Here is a 10,612-nt window from a genome sequence, read left to right as displayed (position 1 = left end):
TGAACCATTAGTAAATCATGACGACTAGTCTTTATCACTCTTGTGGTGGATCTGACCAGTACACATCAATGTGCACTTGATCCTTAAGTCTTTCACTTGAATAACATACATATGTGAACAAGGAATTAGTATGAATTTTCCCAAGTACCAAGATCTTCATACATCATATAATTCAAATCACATGATTCCAAGTTTCTGTCCAATTGAAACTTGGGCGATGAGAATCTTTCCTTACTTAGAAAATTACGACACTACCACAATCGATATAACTCAGAATCAAACATTTCCAACATTGTTATTAATCGAAACATATAAACAACAATTTTCACAAATGCCATCTCAAGGAAATATAAAATAAGACAATATCAAAATTTTCTTTTATTTATAAAATTCGGAAAACTTGTCCTTACAATACAAATACAAATGAAAACTATGTTACTAAATATCTCTAAGCAATCTATCATAACTCCTAGCAGCAGCTCAAAAATCTGATCATCGAACCATGCAATCAGAATCCACTTCTTTATGATCAGACTTAGCATGCTATTTCCTTTAAGCTTCCTTCTTTCTCTTTGATTTTGCAAAACATCAAAATGTAACTTTACATCATGTAATAAGAATCACTAAATGGGAACTTAATTGAGTTAGATAATGAACTTATCTGGAGTAGAGTCATACAATTTGAGTTTACCATCTTTTAGATCTCTCAGGTAGTTAGGGTAGCTTCGCTTCCAATGTCCCTTCAAATGGCAGTAAAAACAGATGGCTTCTTTTGCATCGATGCATGAGACAATTCCATAACTTGCCATTCTCTTAAAATTAAACCTTTTGACTTTGGCCAATTTCTCTCTCTTAAAAGAAGAAATCATTTCTGGAGTATCATGGTTGTCCATGGAAACTTGGGAAGCAGATCTTCCAATCAAATTTGCTTTACCAGTGTGCCAAATCATATCTGATTCTGCAACAATTAGCAAATATGTAAGATCGATTAGGGTCACGTCGTGATCTATCATATAGTAATCTTTAACGAAATCACTATACAAATCAGGAAGCGATTGAAGAACCAAGTCAACAGCCAAATTCCTATTGGGTTTTGTATACTACAACATCTTATGGTGCACATACAAACCTAAATGCTTTGGATCTAAGTTTTCTCTAGTTATACATGCAATAAAATATCCAAAGCATGAAGCCTACAACTAGCATACAATTTGATACTTGAATCATAAAAATAGATTAGATAATTACCTCTTTGTTGTAGCTTAATGTATTTGGCCTTTAATAACTTAGCACCCCAAGTGTGATGCCTCAAACGGTTCACAAAACACCATGAACAAAGGAGGACTTTGAGAGAGAGTTTCTAGGCACCAAAATTCGACTATAGCATCTCCAAGATTACTAATGTGACAAATTTGTGCATAAAGGGGTTACATATATAATGTAGAATCAAAGAGTCACATGTAACCCTAATTCTTACACTTAGGTTATGATCCATATCTCATGTGGCTAACTCTTCATGGATACTTACATAAACTTAGCCATCATGGATCAATAGCCCAAATAATATATATATATATATATATATATATATATATATATATATATATATATATATATATATATATCACTAATTTACATAATCAATCCCCGTTAATTTAATTAGTCTCTTTTGATCACTAAATTAATTCTTGATCAATACTAATTAAATAATAAGATTTTTCCATTAATATATTATTCTTATAATATTTTAGTAAATCATAAATAACCTCTTACTCAAATATCCATCCTATCAAATTGTCTTGGTGATATGCAACCCGAAATGGATCATGCTACTCTCGGTTCAAGTACATACAAATTATAGTTTGGGCTTAGACACCTAATCCAACAGTCTCCCACTTGGATAAGTCTAATAACTATTATTGCAAGTACGACTCCATAACCCGACTAGCAACCGTAGCTCTTAAAAGTCGTTGTCGAACTCTGACATAGTCAACGACGCGTCCATTAGATAAGGGATCATATATTCCTCCATTCTACAAGATATCATATGGACTGAGACATGGATTATAATCATTCTCTCCGTCCATCTATTGTTTCCCGATTTCTAATTTATGACAACTGACTAATTGAACAAATAAATATAGTCCAGGCTTGGCCAAGCGCTTCAGGTGTCATCACTAAATCATCAAGGGGCCCACAGATATCGCTTTTATCCCTCTAAGGTTAAAAGGAATAGATAAAATTCTACTCATATGCTTGCTATATTTACTCATCAAATCACACATAACAATGCGTTTTATAACACCAAGTTGTTGGTGCATTTACGCATCATCAATGTGCAACCGATTTGTAAGCTACAACTCACACATGTAACGCTCGAAAAATTCCAACCAATTTAAACTTTTCAAAAACAACCCAATTTCATAAAGTTATTACAAAAAGGTTTTCAATACATTTATTATCAGAGTATTTCCCACAACCACATCATAAACACATAAAACATGAGGAGCGGTACGATCATGCCTTTGCCTTGCCACGGTCTCCTGAAGTACCTGGAAACATTTAAACCACAACTGTAAGCCCGAAAGCTTAGTGAGATACCCCCAACATACCAACCACATATACCATACACATAACATGCCATATCGCAACAGAATGCAGAACAACCATGCACTTCGGGTCTACTGTGTGACTGGTCCGCCGCACCGAGCCTACAGTCCACCTGTCCACCCTCCGAGTCTAACCATATAACTTAAGTCTAGAGTGTGATTGGTCCGCCCGCACCGGGCCTTCAATCCACCTGGTCCACTCTCTGAGTCTACAATATGACTGGTCCGCCTGCATTGGGCCTTCAGTCGGCCTGGTCCACTCTCCGAGCATCGGCACGTCTGGTCCGTCCTCTTGGGGCCTACAGCGTATCTGGACCGCTCGCTGGGCCTTCGGGATAACCGGTCCGCCCTGGGTATGTTGGCCTACAGCACAAAGCAGGACCCGCCTCAACCCAACCCCGGTCAAACAACCATGTGCACATAAACATATAATCATATAACAATTCACAACAAATCAACTGATCTAGCAGATCACATACGTAGCACATCGCTACCAGGATTCCGACCTAATCGGTCACTAGCATAGCATCATCCTATAAACCAGGATATCGACCCTAAACAGGTCTCTAACATATACCATCCTAACTACCAGGATGCAAACATAACAAAGCAATAACATAACAAACAACTACCCGGATTTCCATCCGATAACAGGCTGGCCTTGGTGCCGTAGACCCTGTCGATATAGTGAGGATAACTCACCTCACAACTACCGAAACTCTGAACTGAAGAAGCAGATGCCCGAACCACCGTCTCACCAAGAATCCCCAACTATCCAAAGTAGCAAAATATCCATTAGCCCAAGCACAATATCCTTCCAAGGGTAAATTGACCATTTTACCCTTAACCCAAACTGGTCCATGACTAAGGCCCACAATCAAAATATGAAAGGCCCAACACTAGGTAAGTTCTCGAGCCCACTAATGGCCCAATTTTCAACATTGGGCCCATTATCCTTATTGGGCCTTACCCTACGCCCAACACCCATACTTGGACCATCTTCACTGACTCCTGATGGCCCACTAAGGCCCAAAGACCCAAAGTCCAAAGCGCAGCCCACACCGAGGCCCAAATACTCAAGGCCCAACCGGCAGCGTTACGCGGGGCGTAACTCAACGTACGCTTAGCGTACCAGCTCCATGACGAGTACGTTGGGCGTACCTGCATGTACGCTCAGCGTAGTGCTCTGTTAAGTCATTTCCTCATTAAGTGCTTACTACTCCATTCCAAGGGCTACAAACTCAGATCCAGGTCTTATTTCACGACTTAAACCATAAAGTCACTGACTTGGTGACTTAATATGGCTCAAACCAACTCAAACTTCCAAAATGATCTTCTACATCCAATAAGAGAACTAGATATCATGCATGGGCTTAATAGAACCCCAAAGGTTGGAACTTTACTGCTTATGGGAGTCATATGATTCTAAGGGAGGCAACCCTGGTCTTATAAACGATCTTAACTCACCAAGACCCAATCTTGGGACCAAAAGGTCCATAAACTTGTACTAGAGGAGATCTAAGAGATTAGACATCAAGATCAAAACTTTATACCTCAAAAGGGCCTCAGAAGATGATGTCTTTCCAGATCTACAAGCTCCATCCACTCAATTCCTTCTTTGATAACTTCCTCTTTCTTCTTCTAAACTCTCCTTTGCCACAACAAGCTTTCCAAGGTCAAACACACCCAACAATGGAGGTGGGACGGCTATCTAGAGTTTCTGAGGATAAGAGAGTGTTTATGGAGGCTAGGGTTGGAACCATAATGTTCCTTTTATAGTGGATGTCCCAAAAATTAGGGTTTAATGACTCTGGGCGTATGCTGGGCGTACGCGTCCTGGTACCCGCGATCACTCACCTTACTACGCTGGGGGTAACCCAGCTTACGCTGGGCATACCCACGCGTGTCCCCAAATGCATGCATGGTCTTTTTCATCACTTTTTCCATTATGGGCCATAAATGTCAATATCTTTACAATATCATAACTCCTTCATTCTAAATCCGTTTCCGACGAACTTTATATGCACGGAAAGGTGGCGAGAAGATCTACGCTTCTAGAAACACACCCCGATCCGAAACCTTCCCAAATAATAACCCATTGCTCATGAAAGACCGAAACACCCTTACTCTTGATCTTGGAAACACATAAATAGATATTTTAAGAACGGGGCGTTACAACACATCTCTATTTTAAGAATATAAGATAATATCATCTCACAATCACTCGTGATAAAATCCATGAAGTGATTCAGATGAACGTGGGTTTAATCTAATACTCAAATCTTATTCCACGAGTACTCATGAACACTGCAGCAAACTTGTGCTATGTCTAAAACACCTAGATAATTTACTGTTAGATTCATGACAATCTTGCCTCAATACCTACTTCCAAAGTATGATCGATTGTGGACAGTTTGAATAATCTTATAATTCTAGAAGTCAAAACATGCAAAGGGAAACACAAGAATAATCGAATCCAATATGGTCTCAGAATTTATGAATATAAATAAAACACCTTTTATTTAATCACCATATCGATTACACATTATTCATTGTATAATGTTTCGATTAATCAACTTAATACTTGAATTAAAACAATAGTTATGCCATGCTCCAAGCATGCACACTACGTTTTCCTATGGTCATCTCTTTTTGAAATAGATCAATGGACAACATTTCAATGATGCTCATTTCACAATTCCAAATCCTTATCGTAAATGTAAGAATACCAAATTCTTGCCATTTGTTAAAGTTTGTTAGATTCTAAACTTATATGCAATGATCCTCTTGTAATAACTATGCAAAAAAGTCATAGAGACTTGGCAATAGACATTACAAAGTATTCCCTTTGGAAATTGGTTACTGGATCAATTCCATGGAAGTAAAGTCTCATATTCAAAGTACATTCCTTTGAACATCCTTCTTGCATTAAGGTTTCTAATCTTACACAGATTTTATGATTAACTTCCACTTATGGAACATTTCCTATCACACCCCAAAACCGAAACGGCGGAAACGTTCTGGGGCGGAAGACGTCATGTGTAGTATCACAACACATGTATCATAGCAAGCATAGTAAACACAACCAAACATTGAACACATATATGAATATGGTTTACATTGTCTTCGTACATAGTTTTGTTTATATCCAAAGTAAAATAGAAAGACGTGACTCTAACGCTTCGACTTCTCCAATCTCCTGAAAGTACATGTCTACTGATCCCCTAAGAATACAAGCAGTTTTGAAAGAATATCAGCATAAAGCTGGTGAGTACATAAGCGTTTAGTTTTGGTGGAAAATGTTTCTTTGATCCTTTTGAAAAGTGTTCCTCAAGAAAATTCTATATGTTCTTATGAAGAGCGTGTTTGAAAACCCATTCCTTCCACGACTTCCCGATTCATACAAGGTATGTAGAATCCAAGGAGTCGTGGAATGAATATGAATATCCGTTAGTTACATGTAAAAACAAATACGTTAATGAAAAGCCGAGTTATCCCAGGAAAATCTTATATTTTCCCTAAAAACAGGTTACCCGTCCTAGAGGTAGAGATGCAAGTTTAGAAATCCCTGATTACTATCAATGTATTTATGAAAATAGTTTTATTACTCAAAATAAAACAATGAAGAGTAGAGTCCGTAAACCAAAGTTAGTTTATACTTATTTGCGAGTCGTATAACCATACTTGATATGACCGAGAGACCTTTATAACGTTCTTCAGGCGTTAAGCTAAATGATATTTGTTCATCCCAGGCATGCCTGCCTAACTGTAGCTGGCAGTTCAGGTGTGGGATTGTCAGTCCCAAATAGATCTATTCACAAATCTCATGCTCTCCCTCCAGGAGACTCTGGTTATACTAAAAGGATTTATCCCTGTACACCTAAGGGTACAATATTAAAGTAGCGCCTCGCAATTCGGTATAATCTAGTTTACTACTGGGAAAACAATATAAAACAACGAAATAATTGTATTCTATACTCCTGAGAAAATATATAACATAAACTAAATCTGTCATATTTTATATATATTCATTCATGAAATCTGATTTGGTAAAAATTGCCTAGAGGGTTATCCCAAACTATACCTATTATAGTTTATTAGAGTTGATGTAGAAGTTGCTTTGTAAAAACCTTTCTGAAAGCTATGAAGTTAGATTTCCAAATTAAGAGTTTCCCTTATGTTATTAAACATGGAAATCATTAATTGTATTAATAAGTTTAAAACTTAATAAAATACTTTGAGTTTGACTTGTATCCCCCCTGAAAACATTAAAAATATAGAAAAATGTAGGGGTATGAACTCACCGTTTGACGTGTGATTCGAATGCAAGATCGTTAGGGATGTTGAGTGTCAAGTGCAACCTCGAGCACAAACGGACCCTATTTAACATATAACGATGTATGGACATAATTAGTGTATAATACAACTAATCATGATAAGCGACACCCTACGGGACTAGGAAACACTTGGGACAAGTGTTATAATCACATATGATTGTATGAAGGGAGTGCAAGGCCACACAAAAGAGTGTGTGGTCGGAGTGTGCTGCCGCACAAGGAGTGTGTTGCAGTACACAGGTGTGTGCGGTCGTACACCCCACACAAGGAAGTCCAACTCTCACTTTGAAGAGTATTTTAGGAGTGTGCGCCCCACCTTATGAAGTTGTGCGGCCGCACTCCTTCAAAGAATGAAGAACATGATGATTCAAGGCTTAGATCGACAGTTCCTTCATGTATGATGAGCTAGGTGATGGAAAACTCATGTTTTTGAGGCCTTGGGATGGGTCTACTCTTTATATAGGATGGGTGTGCGGCCACACACTCTAGAGGGAGTGTTTTGGCCTTTTTGCAACCCTAGATCTTAAACCAACCCATCCTTAAGTCAAACTTTGGTTGTACGAGGCTTTAGATCATCCAAACAGACTCAAACAATGCTAAAAGATAGCTAAAACGAGTTAAACATTGATAGTATTGAATAGGTCAACAAGGTAGAAGTTCCGGGGTGTCACATTTCCATAATTCCATATAACTAGCACTTCTGAACAAGATTTACCTCTTCTCAGAACTTGTTAATATGGACCTTCCAAAACTTATACTATACTTCCAACTGTCCATAAGAAACCAATCTTTGATAAACCTCAGATTGTCCTCCACAATTGCTTAACCATTTTAGTCATATCTCATTCTAGTCCCTTTTCCCTCTTAATTCCCTAGGCATTTGGCAAATTAGAACAGATTAATATTATAGCATATGTAATCGATCCTATATCTGAAGCATATGGAATACGATTCATAATGTCTCACATAAAGACATGATACTTTACCAACCTTTCGCTATAATATTTCCACATATAGAATTTCCTTATGTTGAATCATTTCAACATAACATTCACATATGTCCATGACTAAATTCGATTAAAATATCAATCTAAGCTTTTAGATTCGAAATGAACTATGAATTCCTCTCCCTTAATTATAGCAAAACAACTTTTCAAACCCTGCAACTTTGCGAATTGAAACTTTTGTTTTCTATAATTAACATTGCTAACTTGCAACATTTGGCATAATGATTATGCTCCCAATCTCAAAAACCACTTAAATTACCTAAAATACCCTTAGATCAAACTTAGTCAAAGGTCAAAGTCAACAAACTAGCTGAGTCAACCAAGGCGAGTACGCGTGGCGTACTCATCTGTATGCGGGCGTACTCGATGGCTGACCAAGAGACGGGGGTTTGGCCACGTATGCGTAGCGTACCAATTGGTACGCCCAACGTACGCAGCTAGACCTCATCTTAACCCAATAAGTGCTTAATACTTCATCTTTTACGTCTAAAATGTAGATCTAAGTCCCAAATATCGATTGATCGAACCTTGTCCCAGATGAGACCTTGCTTCTGACTCTGGGATGAGATCTCCTCGGTTGCCTGGTTATAACTGCAAGATCACAAAGAACAAGGGCCGTCAGCCGCTTCCCGGGAGGGGTTCCCGGGAGAACGCTCCGACGGTCAAGTTAGGATGATTTTAGGGTTTGTGTCTGTTCTCTCAGGATTGGTTAGAGAGCTTACCTCGTTGGTCTTGTGTTCACATCCTTTTATACCTAGCGCTCCTGCCTGGTCCGTACCAGACAGGATCACTTTTGGAGGAGACAAGGTCAGAGGCGCTGATTGGAGGGTCGTGTGCCCTCAACCGCTAGAGCGCTCTCATTGGCTCCGACGGTAATGCTTTGATCCTGCCCTTTGTCTCCTGACCGTATCTTTTGTCTTAGAGCAAGGAGTGTTACTTGGCGGGCGCGAGCCTTCCGCCTGTCCATTCCGCTCCCGGGGGCGCCAGCAGGCGCTGAGCCTGCTGGGTTGAGCTTGGCTGGTGTGCCCAGCTCTAGGGCTTGGACGCGGTTCTGCTGTGCTGCCCTAGGCACACCATCAATTCCCCCAGTCCAGTAGCCGTGGCGTTGCAGCGCTAGTTACGACGTTCTGGACTTAACTGATTGACGCGTGTCCGTCATTACTCCGTTCTTTATGGCGACGTGACTGCGCCTGACTGTTAACGGTTACGTCAGCATGTCAGGCATTTGAATGTCCCGCCTCTTCCTTTTCCTTCAAAAGGAATTTACAGAGAACGATTCTCGCCATTTCTTCCCTCTTTTCCCTGCGTATTCGTCTTTTCTCTCCTTTCATGGCTAATTTTCCCGAAATTGTACCTTCTGCCGTCGAGTATCAACAGTTGGAGGCCACTTATGGCTTGTCTCCTTTAGAAGGTGTGGAATTTCCCTCTGCTGGCTCCTCCATCTCTTCTCCCCCCCCTGGAAAAATCGGGGTTTTCCTTAAAACCCTAGATGCTGGCATTCGATTTCCTTTGATAGATTTCCAAGAGGAGGTTCTTCAGAAGGATGGTTGTAGTCTTCAAATGTTGACCCCTATCGATGTAAACAAAGTGGTTGCCTTCGAGAAGATCTGTAGAGCCAATGGGTATGTTCCCGACTACTTCGTCTTCAAGTTCTTCTTCCGGTTTTGCCTCACCGGAGATAAGTGTACGTTTTCGGCCTGGCGAGGGGGACATGCCCTAGTTCCCGATGGGCGTACCCCCAAGAATTGGCAAGACAAGTGGTTGTGGGTGAATCAAGAACTGGTTGGGAGTGGTCGTTACCGTGCCAATGCTTTCGCCGATATTGTCCCTAAGCTCTTCCCTCACAATCAAGAAGTCGCCGATTACCTGAAAAGTGTGCAGGTAACCGCTGAAGATTACTCCGAAGCGCTTCTGTCCGGGGTAGGGATGATCCCCTCCTGGAGGCGGCGTGGCAAGATGGCGGTGTTCTATTCCGTCATTGATGGTGAGTGTCGCACTCGTCCTGTTTCTCTCTTTAATTTACTTTTTTGGTGTTTCTCTTAACCGCCTCCATGTGACTTACATTCCATTCTACTTTTCTTTAGGTGTTGAGTCTTCCTTATCCATGGATGAGGTGTTGCGTAAACGCTATCGAGGCAAACTGGAGTTTCGCGAGGTGGATCTGTTCGAGCCTCTTCCCCCTCCTCGTCGGGCAGATCGTCTCAACACCCCTACTCCTCTTGTCCCTCCAGCGGGCTCGTTGGCGTCCGAGGGAGGTCCATTGCTTTCTTGCTCCATTTCCTCTGTTATGCCAAGGGCGATGTTCCTTCCCCTTCCCCGGAGGACAGTGAGGACAGCAAAGAGGGCATCATTGCTGATGTTCGGCGGATGCAGGAGAAACGGAAAGCTATGCAGGCGATGGGTGAGCCGGTGACTGGTGCTCCCTCTGCCCCCAAGAGGGTGCATACTAGGCGCAGCTTTTCTCGTCTGCTGAGCTCGATGAGTTCCACGCCAGTGAGCTCCACTTCCACTGGCGTGGTTGTGATTCCTGATGATGACGTGCAACAGTCTGAGGGAGTCAATAGGGCGACTGAACAGCCCGGTTTTCCAGATTTTTCTTCAATCCCTTCTCCAAGTGTTCCGTTTGTCCCTTTCAAGCTTTCTCCCGCGAAAGGCCTTG

This window comes from Lactuca sativa, chromosome 8 (assembly GCF_002870075.4).
Source record: "Lactuca sativa cultivar Salinas chromosome 8, Lsat_Salinas_v11, whole genome shotgun sequence".
Taxonomy (NCBI): domain Eukaryota; kingdom Viridiplantae; phylum Streptophyta; class Magnoliopsida; order Asterales; family Asteraceae; genus Lactuca; species Lactuca sativa.
Note: the sequence above shows the minus strand (reverse complement) of the source record.